Source organism: Protopterus annectens, chromosome 2.part0 (genome assembly GCF_019279795.1).
Source record: "Protopterus annectens isolate FY-2018-M chromosome 2.part0, PAN1.0, whole genome shotgun sequence".
Classification (NCBI taxonomy): domain Eukaryota; kingdom Metazoa; phylum Chordata; order Ceratodontiformes; family Protopteridae; genus Protopterus; species Protopterus annectens.
In genome coordinates, this window is record NC_056728.1 from 1,518,880,589 (window position 1) to 1,518,900,647 (window position 20,059).

A 20,059-nucleotide genomic window follows, 5' to 3' on the forward strand; every position below is an offset into this window, starting at 1 on the left:
CCAGTTGCTGCAAAGATATTATTGCATGTGTGGACAGCAAGTACAGGCTACTTTTGCAGGTATCTGCACATGTGCATGTGATGGCCTCTGCACCAATTGGTGCCCACCATTTAGTAATTGCATGCAGCCTGCTGTGTGGTAATTACAGTTCTCACTGTGATTTCAGGACACTGCTATAAAATGATAGGTTAGGTAGGTGTAGGCCTTTCATTTTTGCAAGGTGGGGACCATGCTTGTTTGCTGTGGACACTGTTGTGTCAGTCAGAAGGTTGGTATATGTCTCATATCTGAAGCTGGGTTGTAGCCAGTGAAATGCATGTTGTACTGAAACCTGACTGTTGCTTCTTCCAGTATACTCTTCTCAGTGTGTAAGTTTACTCACACCTCCTAATGCTAACACTAGATACATGGGAGTATGTACTTTCTTTTGGAATTAGGGGATTAACTGGCATACAACAGTAGTTATTGCAATGTATTCCTATGGCTTTATTTTCCCTTTACATTCAGTCCTTGTAATGCATGTCATATTTCTTTATTGCAATGTATTCCTATGGCTTTCCTATTTTCCCTTTACATGCACTCCTTGTAATGCATGTTATATTTCTTTCAGCACCAAGTTATTATGTATCTGCTGTGACTTAGTGGTACATCATGCAGACTGGTGAGTCCAAGGTCCCGGGTTCGAGACTGACAAGGGTATTTTATTTTACTGCTGAGCAATACAAGGGCCTTGTCATACAGAGTGACAAAGGCACTATTAAACAGTTGTAAGCGAGTTGGCGCGGGTTTGTGCAACGCTTAGCGATGCTAAGCAATGCTTAGCTTATTGTATTTTAGCAATAGTAAGCTAAGCTTGGCGGAGCTTATCATATCTTAGCAATGCTAAGCTAGGCGCACACATGCGCACACTGGTGCAAACCCGCTGACTACTGTTTACAAGTGCTCACTCCCGCTAACCCAGCTCATGTCTTTGACAGAAAAGTAAATGGGGAGATAGGACTGTGGTGATAAAGGGTGCTCAAAGAGGGGAAGACAGTAGGGAAACTAGCTTGGGATGTACACGATGGGTGTGGAGAAGGTCCATAGCTGCCCATTTCTTTACCAGCCATAGCTGTGCATATACAATACATTAGGCGTGATATTTGAAACCTTCCACCCCTGAGAGAGTGGTGAGGACATCTAAGTATGTTGTACTACCAATTATGAATATCAGGTACATGCACTGTTTGTGAACTGCTATACTGTCATTAGTACATTACTCACATCTGAACAGTTTGTGGTTTGTATTGGCATTAGCACAGTCTGCTCAGGATGACGACATATTTCTGTACTGTGTATGCCTACCTACACCCTTGGTTGTGCCTGACTACACGGGTATATAGTACCTTTGTGTAGGGGTGCAGAACTGCAGTGTGCATTATTTATTATCGTGTGATGTTTATCTTGCTGAACATGCAGAGTTGCTGTGTACCTGTAAGTCTACGAAGGCTTGTAGTCTGTCTGAGTAGCTCCCACCTGTGGACATATCCAGATGGTAGACAGAGGTCAGCCTAGTATTCTTTGACTGTGCACCACAGCAGTCTTTTCAGCACCTGAACAATGGCATTGTCACAGGTGATTGCTAGCAGTACATGGCTACATCTTTTGCTATTTCTGTGTTGTACTTTTACATAAGGGCATGCTTGTGGGATTCATTCTACAGCTATTTGCAGAGTGTGTAACAGCAGACAAGCTGATATGCCTGTGTGTTTCTGACTCTTCCAGGCCTCAGATACTCTCACGTATATATTTGAACAGCCTCAGGGAAAGGTACATATAACTGGGATACACCTGTGATATAGTTGTGATATTTTTCAGTTCAGATCTTGGGTGATTCAGACCATTTCTATTACTACACCTTTTCTGACTTTCAAGCGGTGTCTACTCTCACTTATTGACATTTGTTATTAAGTGAGATTCAACACCTTTCTACCTACTGTTAGTACATTCCACAGGGAGTCAGAGGGGCACAGCTAACTTTTGTTTACTAATCAGGGTCATCACTGTAGAGCAGTCACTGTTGGGAGGTCTGACCTGTGACCTATGCTAATATGCCAGTGTGTATCCTGCTCTGATATTGTGTGCGGTTTGTAAGCTGCTACTGTAACCTTATTCCCTACTAGCATGGCTGATTCTCTTTTCACAGTCATGTCATGCAATTCAACAACACCTGCTGGTTAAGGCCCACAGAACAAGATTTGTGTTATGCCATTCCTATTTTCCCTTTATATTCACTCATGGTAATGCATGATAAATTGCTTTCAGCACTAAGTTATTGTATATCTGCTGTGGTTTAGTGGTACTTCATGCAGACTGATGAGTCCAAGGACCCGGGTTCAAGACTGACAAGGGTACTTTTATTTTGCTTCTGAGCAATACAAGGGCCTTGTCATACAGAGTGACTAAGGCACTTTTAAGCAGTTGTAAGCAGGTTGGCGCTGGTTTGCGCGATGCTTTGCAATGCTTAGCTAAGCGCACACAAGCTCACACTCGTGCACCCCCGCTAACTACTGCTTAAAAGTGCTTACTCCCACTAATCCCGCGCTAATTTCTTTTAAAGAAAAGAAAATGGGGAGATAGGAAAGTGGTGAAAAAAGTGGGTACAGAGAGGGACAGACAGTAGGAAAACAAGCTTGGAATGTGAAGGAAGGGTGTAGGGAAGGCCCATAGCTGCCCATTTCTTTAACAGCAACAGCTGTGCATATGTTGAAAATTTGGAGTGAGTTTTGAGACCTTCCACCCCTGAGGGAGGGGTGAGGACAACATAGTTTGTTGCACTGTCAATTAGAATTATCGGTGTACATGTCCTATGGACATGTGTGCAAAATGGGAAGCTATGTATGGGGTGTAATTTTTTTCGGGTACAGATTGACCTTTTTTTTTTTTTTTTTTTTTTCAGGTGAGATTGGTAAGTGAGGTAGGGGAAATAGTTATATTTGGGGAGGTAGGTTGGGGAGGTAAACAGACAAGACAAACAAGACACATACAGGGGCGGAATTTGACACATGGGGTGGTTGAACACAATTGACGAGGAAGGTTGTTTGGAAATCGAAAGCCCATGAGCCCACAGATATTAACAGTGGAACTGAGATCCCCACCCATGGGCAGTCACCACTGCACCTTCACAGCCCCGGGGGTGGCTATGCTGGGGGCTGAGTAGGACAGGCAGGCTCACCCGTGAGACGCGCCACTCTCGCCTCAAGCTGGCGTAGGGGATCAGCGACTGAACGCTGGATCTCCCTACGCACCACAGCCCGGACCCTTCGAAGGGTGACGGGTGGCCCTTCTCTGCCCACGCTTGCACGGGGGGCATGAGCCCCATCCCCTGCAGTGCTTCCACCCGAAGGTGGCATAGGACCAATGGAGGAGGGAAGTCCGGGCTGGGCACCAGAGCCACTGGTGCCAGGTGCACTTGCCAACTGAGGAGGGACAGGTGGGCCCGCTGGGACCAGCCTTCCCATATGTTCTGTGATTCAGTGTGTTTCATTACAACATAAACAACAGCATTCCAGATTAGTTGTAACAGCATGCAGTAATATTCCCGTTAACCCAACACACCACAGTTCCAACAGTTGAACAGCAAACATAACACATGCATATATTGAACAACAATGGTTATTCCAACCGCATGCAGGAATGATTGGTAGCAACAGGCCACCATGAACTTGGTGTTTGAACAGGGCACATGCATCAACATGAGTGCAAATATTTATGGAACAATAGGACATATACCCTGACAAATATTTCAGATTACACATACCCATTGAGGTGCGGAATTGCATGGTTTATGCACAAACAGTAGGGTGTAGAAAAAACCTCCATTAACATCTTATAAACACTTTTATTCTACACTATATTCCGAGTGACTGCAGGTGCATATTCCCTACATGTATTATTACACTTGCCACCATGGATTAGGTTGTGTAATGGGTTTGGCTAATTCAATCTATACTTGACCTATATCTCACATACTAACTGTCCAGGATGCAGATGTTACTGCTACATATTTCATGGTTGCATTTATATTTCTTTATCTACATATCTGGATGTTTTCACATGACATTTTCACTTCTAATTGTACAGAACCCTGCATTTATTGAAGCACACTTACATTTCTGGGGAACATATTCACATGCTACTCGTGTGCCAGATTTACTTATGCATGCCAGCCAGTAACTGACTGTTGAGGACTGTATATTTAATTCACAACTACTAGCACTTCCATCACCCACTTTAGATGAGACTGCAGAACTCCGGGTTGCCAGCACTTTCTAACACATTATATTTGTATAATGCAAGGGTACAACAACATTTCATACTAAGTGAAACAGACACACCCTGGATTTTAGACCTTTATTAATGACATTACACACTTTTCCACAGGCACACTCCTTTATTTGTTTTAATGGTATATATGGCAGACATGTTCACAACATATTATACCTTTATTAATAGGTTAGCACACTCTTTTTTCAGGCTCACTCACATATTATTTTATATGACAGTGCCTGCAGAGATATTATTCCAGACAGTTGTTACCTTTCTTAATGGGTTACTACACTCTTTTTCTGCCTCTCTAACGTTATTATCTGACAGTACATGCAGTGGACTTATTCAGTCCATTTTATGGCTGTATTATTGGACTACAACACTTTCTTTCATGCTCTCTCCCATATTTTACATACCAATACATGCAGAATAATCACTAACCTGCCTGGCGGCACAGCCTTAGCAGCCTATCTTCATAGGCTTGCTGATTAGTAACACGGTCACCTGCAGCTGTAAAGCAAATGAAGGGATATTGAGACATTCCTATCCGTACATACTCCATTTTAAATCCTTACATACCGCATTCCATGGCTACATACTCAGTTGTTGGGCATACCGCATCCCACAGGCCTCCTGTATCCACTGGTTCAGGTGGTCCTCCTCTCGTCTCTTCAGGTCCGCATGGTGGTGATGGACCTGCTCATCAGTCTGGGGAACGCCTGTGACACTGGTGAGGTCACGAGCTAACCGGTTCCAAGCCTCTGCCTTGTACTCCATCCCTTGGAACTGGCCCTGCAGGAGTCTTGCCTCGTGATGGTGGACTAGGAGCCAAACCATGTATTTGGACACCTCAGTGCCCCATCTCTGCGCTTGGAAGCGCACTCCCTCTCCAACACCAGACATTCTGACTGCAGATGTGAGCTACAATCAGTTATAGGGTGTATTCCCGCCTGTGGGGCTTAAATATGCTGCATTTCCCGCACTTTTTTGTGATTGGCCGTTTTTTAAAATTCTCGGCTGACTGCAGACCTGCTTAGTAATGGTTAAACTACCATTCCTACGTTTATGTATGTTAATAGTGGCTGTGTCTCCTATGTTGTCATGGCTTAGTGGTTGTGTACTTTGATAATGATGCAAAGGATCCTGGGTTCAAACCTTGTCATTCTTTTATTTTAATACTGTCTAGACAGGCTAGTGGGTGTGGCTGCATTTAAGCAACTTAGCTCTACTTTGCTCCCCGGTGCTCTACGGTGCCCTGGTTGGCGCGGTGCGCACATCCGCACAAGCACATTGCGCTGGGTAAAGCGTTTTTAAGCATTGGGCAACTGTATTGCGCTGGGTAAAACGCTATTACACTATGGGCAACTCAGTTTAGCTGGGTGAAGTTTTATTAAACTATGGGCAACTCTATTTAGCTGGGTGAAGCGCTATTAAACTATGGGCACCTCTGTTTAGATGGGTATAGCACTATTAAACTATGGACACCTCTGTTTAGATGGGTAAAACGTTGCTTAACGGCAGGCTATTATATATCTGGGTCTTTTGAAAATATATATTTTGTTCGCTGATACATTGGCCATGTCACTGCTTTTAATAAAATTTTAATCATATTTGTCTGGTATTATTTCAAATACTGATTTAAAACATAAATAAAAAGGGGAGAGGTGGGACTCGAACCGTGAATTCCTTCTATTTGTGCATACGCTCTACCATTAAGCTATTGCTATGTGGGTTAATTTGCATAAGTAGTTCTTATATGCTCTTCAATGTCACAATTGCTAACTGTGGTTAAGCAATGGGCACACCCGCGCAAACAAGCACAAATATGGGCAGCTATATCGTGGATTTAAAAAAATAATTATTTTTTTTTCCGTTTTATAACTCTGATGGGGGTTTACAGTGTCAGGGAGTGTGGTGTTGGTTGCAAGTACATTTGAGCAGAATCGCTCTTGTCTGTTGACATTATGCTTTTTAAAACCTTGCAGGGATGTGGCCTTTTAGACTGCTCAGCAGTCGGACACGCCCCCTGCTTGCCTACTCAGTCCATGTAAGAGTTACGGATGAGTCAGCGTGCCCTCATGAATATTCATGGCATGCGGACGTCATACCATTCAACTGCAGCCTCCGAGTAAGACATATTAAGTCTTACATGGAGGTTTCGTGAATCCGGCCCACTGTGTTTAGAGGAATGCAAAAAAAAAATATGTAATTCTTCTGAAAAACTTCAGTACTCACATGGGGTTGAGTTATTGATTTAAAGAAATGGCCTGTCTGAGTAGCAAAGCTATAGCAAGCTCAACTACATCCTTAAGCAATGCCATGTAATAGTGTCCTTCCCATTCAAATTGAGGATCAAAAAAAGAAAAAAAAAGAAAATTTCATCAAGAATTCATGATCACAAACATATATCCTCCAGCTATAGGCAAAGAGCTGTGCAAGTGCTATAATGCATCTATACAATAGCTCTTTGATATATGGTCTTGAATACCCTATCTATAGTAGCTCCTTTGTATACTCCATAAGACAGACACTAATTGATATAATTGATACACATAGGCACACACACACACACACACACACACACACACACACACACACACACACACACACACACACACACACACACACACACACACAGATGTGAACACACACATGCTCGCAAATGCACACACGCAGACACATGTTCGTGCACACACACACAAACATGCACACATGCGCGCGCACACTCATGTGGATGTACAAAACACACACATGCATGAACAAGCACACACACACACACACACACACACACACACACACACACACACACACACACACACACACACACACACACACACACACACACACACACACACACACACATAAACACACACACACACTAATAGAATGACATTTAAGCAGATGACTGCTGCTAGAGTTAGCAGTCTTGCAGTGAATGATCGACTAAACATATACAAAGTCAGTTGTTTCCACTAACACAAATCCCACCGATGATGGAATGACATTTAACCAGCAGCCTTCACCATTGTGGTTGCTTAAATGGTTGGAATGACTGCCTACAGTAATCGATTAAAGCCTTGGCAGCAGTGCTGGCTGTTCCAGTTATGCCCTCTAACAGCTTGTGCCCAGAGCAGCTGTCTTTTAACTGTACTCTGGCTAGAGCAATGGTGATCAGAAAATTAGTGGAGAGGTATCTTTGCTTCAAAACTAGACATGGATTCTTAGTAGCAATAGGACCATTTAAACTCAGTGATGTGCATATGCATACCTGGCATCAGATAACCCTGGGCTAAAGGTCAGTGGTCATCCTTGAAATCATGCCATCAGAAGTGAAATCATGTGTCCTGGGTACCTGGGTCAAAATAATAACCACCTGTCAACTATTAAACATTTATTCTTTGCAGGGACTGGACAACCATTGTGGAGTAACTAGACAAATCTTAGAAATACAGGCATGTAGTAATGGTCTCCTTGGAATGCTTAGCCAATGCATCAGTGAAGGGCAAATTCTGGTTATACATCCAGAAGATGTCTCCTGTACATTTGGCAGGGAGGGAGGTGTGATATTAATGGACACTATTCAAGACTAGATTTGGAATCAAGGAGATAGAGCTGGCTTGTAGTCAGTACTTGTCATGGTGGTGACCCTAGGAACAACTGATGAACACCACTGAAGATGAAACCCACAGGTTAAAGAGACAGACTTTCCATACAATGCTAGGAATCTTGATTTAACTGATATATATACCAGCAAGTTAGGAAGATGTGAAAGAGATTTTGTTAAACCATACAATGTCTAATGGGGTTCCTATTGATTAGTGGAAGAGAATCAGCTCAAAGGATTGGATTTTCATATGCATATTAGGTTGCTGTGGCAACTAAACTGCTTCACTGTGGTAAGAGTGTGGGAGTAGATGGCATCTAGCTGTAAGGGCCAAAACTACTGCACTCTTGTTTGGGAGTGATGGATAATATACCTTTCCAATGTGGTGTAGAAAGTTGGGACAGTCCTATAGCTTACCAAATTAAGATAAGAAATCCCCATTTAGAATAAGTTGTTTATGGGGATGTGCTCTTACAACATATCAATCACATTTCTTCTCTTCTCTAGGAAAGCCTAACATGAGATTCTGGAAAAAGAGACTTCATCATAAAATCAGGGCCTTTTTTTAAGCAAATTATTAATTTGGATTATTTCATATCTGTGGAACACTTGATCAGATATTTTTATTGCACAACAAACTGATGGATAATAGGAGCTTACTAGTACTATTTGCATGTCTTCTGGTAACATGAAGACGGCACATAAACAGATTCCGGAACTGCTTGTAGAAAGTGCTGCAAAACCATGGGGTCACTGAAACATTGCTGTATAACATCTGGCCTCTGTCTTTGAGGGACAACAGCTTTCTCCACTCTTGCAGCATTAAGATAAATGCATTCAAGGTGGACATAGGAGTTCACCAAAAGTGTTTCTTGTTACTCATCCTGCTTTTAATTTCATTTCCATTGACACGACAGTTTGGAAATTATCCAGTTTGGCCATGTGGAACTGTAACATTTGTTGCTTTCAAATTTGGCTCTCTGTAGAGTTTGGCAGATAGAATAAAAACACAGCACCTCCATGCCATTAAGTAATGGATCCCTACAAGAAAAGAATGGTTTCCATTCCGAAGGTGAGCATGGCACATGAACATGAGGAGGAGGATGCATTTAAATATATTGTAGTCCTGCTCATCAGTGAAGGTATAAAACAGAGAGAGACCACCATATGTACTATGACATCAGCCCCATAGATATTGTACTGCAAAATGGTAATGAAGGGAAATTTAAGTCATACGTCATCAGTTCATGTGCTCATGCTCAGCTATGGTCATGAGCTTTGCGCACTGCACACAACACACATTATGTTCTTTCATTGGGTAGCTGATCTCAATCTCCTTGACAAACTGAGGAACTCAACAATCTAATAGGAGCCTTTAATGCCACTTGTCATACTCATTTTTGAGAAGAGACAGTTATTATGATGGTTTTGTTACATTATGAAGATGCACCCTGGATGCCTCCTATGGGAAGTGTTTCAGGTATGGCCCATTGGGATGAACTCCAGGGTACATCAGGACTAAATCATTCTTCCTGTCTTGAAATTTTTGGTTATCTGATAGGATTTATATTATTAATTAAATGTATTTGGTTGGCTATGATTGTTGCTGCTCAGAAGATGGACTAATCCACAGAAACATCTAAAACATCTAAAACCCATAACATCTAATTTCATAACATTGAGACCAGGACATCTAAAACGCAAAACACCTAAAACCCATAACATCGAATTTCATAACATCTAACACTACAAATCACAAGAAAATAACATCCCCTCCACATATAATGGCACCAAACTACCAAACACACTTTTTACTATGTTTCTGCAGGGGGGGGCAAGCCCCCCTGCACCCCTCCGTAAATTAAATATGCCAACTCCAAGATCACACTACAGTGGGAAAAAATTAATTTCCTAACCCCACTGTATCAAACCCCCTGCAGAAACATAGTAAAAAGTGTGTTTGTTAGATTGGTGTCATTATATGTCATTATATGTGGAGGGGATGTTATTTTCATTTGATTTGTACTGTTAGATGTTATGAAATGTGATGTTATGGGTTTTAGATGTTTTGGGTTTTAGATGTTCTGGTCTCAATGTTATGAAATTAGATGTTATGGGTTTTAGATGTTTTGAAGGGGTCCCCCACAAAGAACCAATTTCAGCCAGAACTTAAGAAATAAAATATAAGCAAGATTAAGTAGTTATAAAAGTATGATACACAGCAATACAAATAAGACACATAGTTAAAAACTGGAGATAAGAAATATCTGCCTAAGAATTAGCATTACGAATGAATGACAAAGAGCTGAAGACACTTTATATTTCAGTTCTGTTTGTATTGTATTAACATATATTCACACATGGTAGATTCCAAGGGTTGTCCTATTAAGTTAGACTATATGTATTGAGTAAAATGGATGGGGGGGGGGGGGGTATGAGAAGAAGCATTTAAGGCTGTGGTGGAGATGAAGCAAGTTATCTTGATGATGTCTTTTTCTGAATCCTTCCTTCCTGTCCCTAGTTAAATATGAAGGCAGGTGGGTGAGTACGTAGTCCTTGGAAGCTGCTTAAGCCAAAATCCCCATACCCTACCATGTGGTGAACATTTTAGATGAGTGTTGGTGGCTCTGATTAGGTGAGCGGAGGTGCATGCCTAAGCAAAATAATTTGCAGTCTTTCATTAGAAAATGTTGGCGTTCTGTGCAGATATGTGTCTTAATGTTAGTGAACATATGATGACCCTGCCTTATATCATTGGTAACACAAAGGGAGTTGGAATGTTAGGTATTATTTTTATTTCTATTTTTTGTTTGTATGACAATGGGGACATTGTTTGTCAATGAAAAACAAAAAAAAATTAGTGAACCATTTCATTGTACCATAAAACATATGTTACTCTGGCTAACAAGTAATGAAAATAAGAAAAATGCAGTTAAGTAGCAAAAACAAGAAACCAAATATTAAAAAAAAAGAAACAGATCATATGACATCGAAGGAGTCATACAGAAAATAGAAGTCTTTTTTTTTCAACTCGTTTTAAACTCATTGGCATTAGAGGGTACCGTCTTATAAATGTTGACATTTCCTACATTGTCCTACTAAGTGGCTGTACTTTAAGGATTGCAAGACCTTTTAATTCAGGAATAATGATAGAAAAATACAGGTGACCTATGGCCTTTACATATTCTATGAGATACTTACAAATACTTCCTGCATGCCTACCATGCCCAGTAGAGAACTCAGGATTATGAGCTGTGGTTTGGATGGCAATTCAAACTGGCTAGCAAAGGGAATATAATTCCTTACAGTCGTTTCACCTGTCCAAGTTTTCTATTCAGCAGATAGAACGCATTGCAGATCATAAACTTAAAATTTAAAACTTATCAAATATTAAGAAAGAAAATTACTCTGGACAGACTGAGAATCCTATATTAAGAAGTCTCCCCTGAGGTGCCTATGCCATCAGCCTGGAAAAAATTGCATGTCCATAACTAGCTTACTCACTTACCTGCCACGAGGACAGTACCACTTCTAGTGGATCCTCTCCTACTGCATTGAGCATTTTGAAGATTTTTAAAGCTCATTGGAAGAACTTCACATGCCTTTGTCAGAAGATCTAATCAGGTTCCCCTGGAAGCAGTTGGAGTGTTGAAGTCAATCATAGCTAAGGATAACTAACCGTATTTATTTCTAAAAGTAAAGATAATACAGTTGTGGTCCGATGGCATCCAGCCAATGTTTACAAATGTCTTCCTTCTTGTGGATTACATTTGCTTTGTGAAGCTTCTAGTTAAGTCAGATCTGATAGTGACTGTCCTTCTTGTAGCCAAACCTTACTAGCAACACGAATGAAAACAGAACAAGACAATTTACCTCCTAAACACTGCAGACTAGTCACTTTTTAAAACTTAGATTGCTAAATATTAATGCCAGCAGAGTTTCTGGGATTTCTTCCTTCTTCCACATATAATTCTTGAAGATTAAGAAGAATTTGCTAAAGAAGACGCATTAGGAGAAATACACTTTCAGTGGCTAACTAGATAGAGAGCATAGCCAAAGGGTCTGCTCCATAGGTAGCTTTATTGCATAATGATAAGAAAACTTTTGACTGCCCTCTCATCTAACTTGTATGAAACACTTATTCAAGATTTTAAGTAGGATGCCTCAAACTCTTTATGAGGGAACTAAAATATGAACACGTGGACCCCTTTATTTCATGGTGTTTCCTATGGACTTTGGGATGAAATAAGGTTGTCCTTTCCCACCTTTTCTCTTATTTATGGCTAATGGATTTTTTGACACCTCCTTGGGAATCTCTTGAAGAGTTAACTGCTTTTCACATATGCCACATTAAACTAGTGCTATTAACTGATTATTAGATTCTTTTACTGGGTGGCTCTATAAATACTATTACAGAAGTATGCAGGCTTTTAAAATGCTGGGACCCTCTGTTAGGATACAGAGTTAACCCAGCTAAATCAGATATTTTGTCCTTTTTTTCCAAAATGTTTTAGGGATCGATTTAATTTGTGGGCTAATAGCCGCAGATTTTACAACTATATGAAAACTGCATTATTTCCACAGACACATGAAAACTGGCAGTAAATGATCATCACTATTGATATGCTACCCTGAGCCATGTGCAAAATGGGAAAAGAACAACATGGGGAAAAGGATTATGCCAGTGTCAATTAGGAAATGGTAATGTTAATCTCTCACTATAGAATGATAGCATTATTGTTAAAGCACATATTATTCACAAATGTCTTCATAGTTTTCTAAAATTTCTTACATACCTTCATGTGCATTTATTAAATAAATATGATAGGAAAGTTCCATCTTTAATATGGGCCCTGTCAAGCTAAGATGTTGAGGGGGGGGGGTACTGTAGGTTGCATACTGTACTTTGACAACAGTGAGCTAAGAAAACACATTCATCGGTGGCAGTTATTTTTGTATCTGTCTATTAGTTTGTTCAGAAGGTTATAGTCACAGTCATCCAAGGGTCTATATTTAATGATCATGTGTGTGTGTGTGTGTGTGTGTGTGTGTGTGTGTGTGTGTGTGTGTGTGTGTGTGTGTGTGTGTGTGTGTCTGTGTGTCTATGTGTGCATTCCATTATTGTTGGCAGCAATCATTTTTATTTTTTTACAATCTGACAACTAATGTGCACCCAGTCAACAAATGTAGCTGTAATTGTTGGGTACAGAGGCTGTTGTTTGGGCTGTAGAAGTCTGGACAGGACGTTTGTTACAGCAGCTGAGTGTTTTAGCGAATGGCATTGCTGTCTGATAGCACCTGGGTCCATACCTCTCAACTGTCCAGATTTCTGCTAAATGTCCAGAATTTTTCCTCATATTTTAGGTCTGTCCCTCATAAAATTTGTGATTTTCTGGATTTTTGCAGCAAATCAATGAGGATTGAATTCACTAAATAATGACAGGCATTTGAATTTCAGAATTCATTTCCATCAGAAAGTATATGGTAACACAAGACCTTTTATTCTAGCAACTTTCCAAAGTTTATAAAAGCAATATTTAAAACCTGCCCGTATTTTTGGGGTCTTTACCCCACATTTATTTTTGCCTTTGTCCGATTTTTTTTAAGAGGTTGAGAGCAATGCTCGGTTCTGTGGTTGAGTCTTTGGGTGAGATTCCTACTGTGTGGATTCTGTATGTACTCCCTGCCTGCGTGAATGTTTTATAAAGCTGGTCTATTTTCCTCCCCCAGACTCACAGTGCATAATATATGCCTGTGGTCATTTGTTGTTTTCCTCTCATCCCAGTCTTACACCAGAGGATTATACAGAAGGTAACTATCTTTTTTTAAAGGGGTAGGGTAGCAGCGACTATTCCCAGAGAGGATTTATATAGCCTTTTAAGCATTTGTGGTCTGAGACTGCTGTTTTGTTATCTTTGAACACTAAGCTTTAGACATAACTTATTTTTCCTTAAATGAAAAAAAAGACTGAATTTCTTGCCTTAGTTATGATTTTTGTTCAGGGCACCAATAGATGAAAAGGTTAAAAAAAGCTCTTAGGATGCTTATCAGAGCATCAAGAACCCTCTGACTTCTGGGGGCCACAAAATTCAAGTGCTCCCTCCACACTTATTCTAAAAGAGTCTTGGCCAGTTATAGTGTGTTTAAAGTATGAGATGGATATAGTTCATGAAGTGGCTATAATGAGTGGATACTTAAGCAGTCTGTGGATGAAACTGACTGAGTGACTGACTGACCCCCATCTGTTGTTTGATCACATGTAATGGTCATTGACCTGTCATGACTGATTCCTACCCCATTCCAATTAGCCCCACCCTCCTTGCTTTGAAGTCATCAACTGCCACTGAACTATAGACACTCCTTGATCTATCTAAGTAACTCATCACATTAATGTTCTGTCTGTCAGAATGCACCTCAGCATGGCTGCTGGTTCAATTCCCCCATTCATTTGTATATGCTAACAAATTTGTAAAATTCATGACTTTTGGTTTTCTGCAACAAGTATGGTCTCAATAATAATAATAATTACTCCAGTTTTGCTGTATTTACCCCTCCCTCCCATTATCACTATCCTAACTCTTATATACAATTATTTTATTTATCACTTTGTTTCATGTTTGAGGTGGCACCGTGGGGCAGTGCTTAGTGTCATCACCTCACAGCAAGAGGTTCTTTGGTTTGATTCTTAAATGGGGTGCCTTCTGTGCAGAATCTGCATGTCCTCCCTGCATTCATGTGGGTTTACTGTATGTGCTCCATTTTCCTCCCATTCCAAAGACATGTGTCTGGGGTGTTTCTCTCAGGGCCTCCGCTGAAAATGGCCTTTGTTCCAGTCATTATTTCCTGTTAAACAAATATCAAATAAAATAAAAATAATAAATAAATAGTTTCTCTCCACTTCTTCCACTATTATATGCAGCAGCACAATGACCTGTATCCATCCCATCTGCAATGCCTATTGGCTTCCCATAGGAGGCAGCACAAGCAGTGACTGCAGCTGTGAATACCCTTTGCTATCTCCCAACCTGTTATCCCTCCCTGTTCTCCATAACCCCCATTAGTCATTCAATCCTCCCCTTGCCATCGTGTTTCCTGTGTTTGCATGATGTCTTCTTCATCACTGTTATCCCCCTACATCCATGTATTACCAGACATGCTTACAGTCAAATCTGTCTTCTCCTGCTACTTAATCATATCCTCTTATCCTCCTCTTAATTCCATTGCTTTCTTCCAATACTTACCTTTTCTTCATAAATATAAAATGGGTACCTCTCCCCCCCCCAAAAAAAAGCCCTTCCTCCCCACCTCTATCCTGCTCATTCCTTATTTGCTCTCATTCTGTTCTACCATCTGCTTACTTACTCTTCTCCTATACCGCCATTTCAAAACCTTAGTTTGGTCAAAAAATAAACATACCACACATGTGCTCATATAGGGCTTTTAAATTACTTAGCCTTTTTCTGATCAGACTATATGTGATGGGTTGTAAAGAACATTTTCAATGCCCATGTACCTAAAAAGGAATGGGACTGCTCATTGTATAGCAACTATTATATCAAATCACTATGATCTATAAGTATATGGCCTTGGCTGTCATTGGCCAAGTGAATATACTGAGTATTGTTGTATGTCAGTGTAGGAATACACAAAAAAGGTTATGGCAGTTTGTGAATACACAAAATAGGTTAAACCTAATGTGTATAGTCTGACTGTTTCCATGGCTTGTAAATGAAGCAAATGAAGAGGGTTGTGGGTTTGATATCCCTCAGGGATATATGCTTTTTCTGATTTTTATGAATCCATTCTCCAAATGTGTAACAATCACTTACTATGTGCTTCACTGTCACTTTCAGTAATGACTTTCATTGCTCACGTTTTAAATTAAGCAATTTTTAGAGTACAAATCCTCAGAAGGTTGCATGTTTTTTGTGATTTTTATGCTCCTGTTCTTCAAATATGTAATAATCACCTGCTATGTCCATCACTACCACCTTTAGCATGATAGCTGTGCTGCTCAACTTGTAAATGAAGAGGCTTGTAAAGTCAGAATGTCGAGAGTTGAGGGTTCCAATCCCCTCAGGGTGAGTGTCTTTTCCTGACATTTCCATTATAGTACAGGTACACTAAATAGAATCTGCTGATGTCATAAGTGGTTTTGTCAATAAATCTTGTTATTTTTCTACAGCCTACCTAACTCCTCTGTTTTTCACTTTTTAACATCAATTACTTGAGAGTGATATGTGTGTGCCTCATTCTCTTTCTCCATTGTCCTTTACATCCCTGATTGCTTCATCACCTCCTTTTACATTCTTGTGTTCATTATATTTTTGTTTCTGTGGCCCAACTACCTCCACTTCACCCATACCTTAGGCATACGTACCCCACTACTTTCATCAAGAATCTTTCTGGCATATATGTTGCAAAAACAGATTAGCACACAAGCATTATCAACTGTACTTGAAGTTTCCCACTGGCCACCCTTGAGGCTAATGCTTGCTAGATGTTTACTACTGCTCCTCACACTTCACTGCTGCTGCAATTTTGTCTTACATAATGTTCCTGTAGGTCCCTACTACAGTTGAGATAAGGCTGCTAGTCATGCACACTTGTCTGGCCACGGTATTAGTAATGAGCCTTTGGGTTTATCATGCATTCAGAATAAACATTGTTGGCTTGGCCACAGTTGCAGATGTGATGTTTCTGAATCCCATGGATTACCTCTTCATAAATAGAAGAAGCACACTGGAGTGCAAATTCATGTATGAGAACATGTATATCACCTGCTCTCACATGTACATTGTGGGAGATATGTCATGAATGCCTACAGAACCACCAGAAACCAATTGAATACCTGCATCTGTGTAAGAAGACAGAAACCTGGGTGCATGACTGCACTTGTGAAACATCATACATCTGCAGAGAATAACATGTATGTGTGGCATTTTCTCACATGATGTGCGACCATGTTATTTATATTGAACTCAATTTGCCAGTGAAACTGTATCAAAAGCACAACAGAAAAAGTACCAATGATGAGCCATAGAAAGAAGTCACTGCCCCCCTAACACCCTTACCCAGGTCCTGTGCTGCAGATGGTGTTATGAGTCATTCCCTGAGCCAATTATGAAATAAAAAAATAATAGTACATAGACTCTGAATGAAATACAATTGAATATTAATTGCAAATATAAACTGACAAGTGTTTGAAAATGTCATTTCACCAGGGAATGGATTTGAATAATGAAATGCAGTTATAAACTGTAGAAACACTCAATTCAAGTCATCAGTGAGAAAATATGAAACGCATATGAATTAGAATCTCTTGACCTGATTGTAAGTTAAAAAAAAGAAATGATGGATGTGGCAAGGCAACCTGATGCCTGTGATGACTGACTCTGCCATTTCAAACAATTTTTTGTGAAGGCATGCCACTAAGGCATCTAGATAAGTGAAATATTTGTTTCAATTTGTATGAGTACATTCTCAGCAATCATGGCAATAATGGTCTCTTCTAGTTTTTTAACTTAAACACCACCTGACTTAGTTTCAGCTAGTCACTGCTGACTGTTCAGCACATGCTATACTTGTGACTGGAAGTGAGTTTAAAAAAATTATTGCAGGATCCCTACATCCTTGATCTGTAACTATACTGACTCCATGGCCGTAGAAAGTCAAAGAAAGTACGTGTAGACTATGCCTGTGTACTTGAATGTCTTGCATTGGAATATACAGATGGACATTCAGCTTTGAGCACATGAACATAGAGTAAGTAAATAATAACCCTGCACCTTGCATTACTACATCTCAGAACAACCTAATATCTCATTTTAACTTGCTGTGTTACTTGCTTATCAAGAACAAACTATATATGTCAGTAAAATAGCAGTTGTCTTCTTCTGTCCAAATCATGTGTCTTACATCTCAGTTAACACACTCCTAACAGGAGAATTGTACAGCAAGTGAACCAGTACAAATATCTAGGTTTTCTACTTGACCCATCATTAACTTTCAAAGATAAAGTAACAAAAATTTACAGTCTCAATCTTTGCTTTTCACTACCTGATATTGCAAGCCTGCTATTTTATTGTTAAGCATGTTCTTATTCTTAGAACTGAATTTCTGTAATAGCACCCAGCCCTTGCCCAAACACATTTACTCTTATAGACTAATGTAAACCACAGGTGTGGAGTCATTTACTTTACTGAAAGATGCGATAATCACCACACTCTAGTAAAAAGGCACCCATTTACTACCTGTGCAACTACAACCATTTCTTATTACTAACGTTCAAACAGCAGAATGATAATTGTTACCCCGTTCTCAGTAACAGATTTGTAGGTAAACAGGTTCATAGGTAAGTGCTACAGCAGACCAGTACATATTTAAAAGGCCCATTTAAAAGTTCCCTCCTGCCTCTAGGAAGCCATAACAAGATAGAGTAGGGGGAATTTAAGGCTGTCCATCCAGTTACCTTGGTCTGTCTCGGAAATGCAAAGGTGCTACTCTGTTTGACAAGTAGTAGAGGTTCATTCTAGTGGTGAGGGATATGTTGGGATATGACTTTATTACACAAATGTGTCTTATGTAAGTCACAATGAAAGTTCAGTTGCCTTAAATGTGTATTTGTGGTACCATTTGTTATGAGATGGAATAGGACATTAAAAATGGTTGGATATTTTATAACTTGGAAGGCTAGACACAGATCTCCATGGCATTGACTGTAATAGACTAAGAAGAACACTGCCAGTCTGTCTTGTTAAATAAACTTTCTGTGGCCAATGATCTTTTTAGTAATGAATCTCTGATGTCTCTCAGGTTAAGTGATGCATTTGGATAAAAATATTAAAAGGTATATTATATTCAATAATGGGTCTGATAAGATACAAGTAAAAGGGACTTACTCTCTCCTCCTTGTACTAAAACATTCTTGTTACAAATGGCAAGCTATTCTCCTTCCTAATATTCAGTCTGTACAGAGTAACAAGTTAGTATATTTTTTCTAAGTAGCTCCAACAAATGGAACCACCTTCCTAGAGGAATTTGAAACAAAACTCAGCATTCTACTTTTAGATGAAAACAAATAGAACATTCAAGAAAATGTACAGTTGCTCATGCTTTATAGACAGAAATAAACATTATACTTGTCTTGCTTCTAGCCCCAGTCATTAAAATGTTTAGTATAACAATACTAACTAGAATTTTGGTCCATTTCAGTCTGTTATACACTTTGTAAATATGTAGACAGTATTGTTTTCTTTGTTAATTCACTGACAATTTGTAGTTATCTCCTCAACTACTCTTACCTACTAATGGTTCATTTCATTTGTGCTTGTCATTCTATTGCATCTTAATATCCATGTCCTTGTTTACTGCCAATGGTCCAAGGTTGTGCTTGAGAGATAGAGAGGGAGACCAATAAATGTGCACTTACCCAGTTAACAAATTGGTTGACTTCATGTTTTTTAAAATGTAATTGCATCTGTTAGGGATAGCAGATTATCATCTTAGCTAAGGCATTCTATGTTTTATCCTTACCAACTTCAGTTGCTCCTAATATGGGACTTCTTCCATATCTAATACAATGTCTGTTTTTCATTATATAAAAACATTCTGTCATGGGTCTGTACTTTAAATTTATCTGTCATGCCTTGTAATGTGACATAATCTCAACTGTCCAGATTTTCCCAGAATGTCCACGTTTTTTGGCTTATATTTTTTTGTTTTTTTTCCCTATAAAATTTTGTTTTTTCTGGAAAATCACTGGGGTGATCTGGGGACTGAAGTCACTAAATAATGACATACATTTAAGTTTCAGAATTCATATCTTTCAGAAAATCTATGTTAAAACAAATTGTGTGACTGTAGCAACTTTCTAAGTTCATAAGAGCAATATTTAAAACATGTCCCTACTTTGAGGCCTTTATCCCACAATTTTGTTGGGCTTTGTCCAGATTTCTTGCACTAAGTGGTTGAGAGGTATGGTGACTTCTAACTGAACTGCAGTAGAAGTATTTCTACATACCATCATATGTTGTCCATGTGTTATTTTTTTGACAGATTAGTATATGAAATTTGTCTGCTCTCAAAAACTTTTATTTGCATAATATACCTTTTTTGCGGTGTTCTAATTTTAAATGGCAATAATTT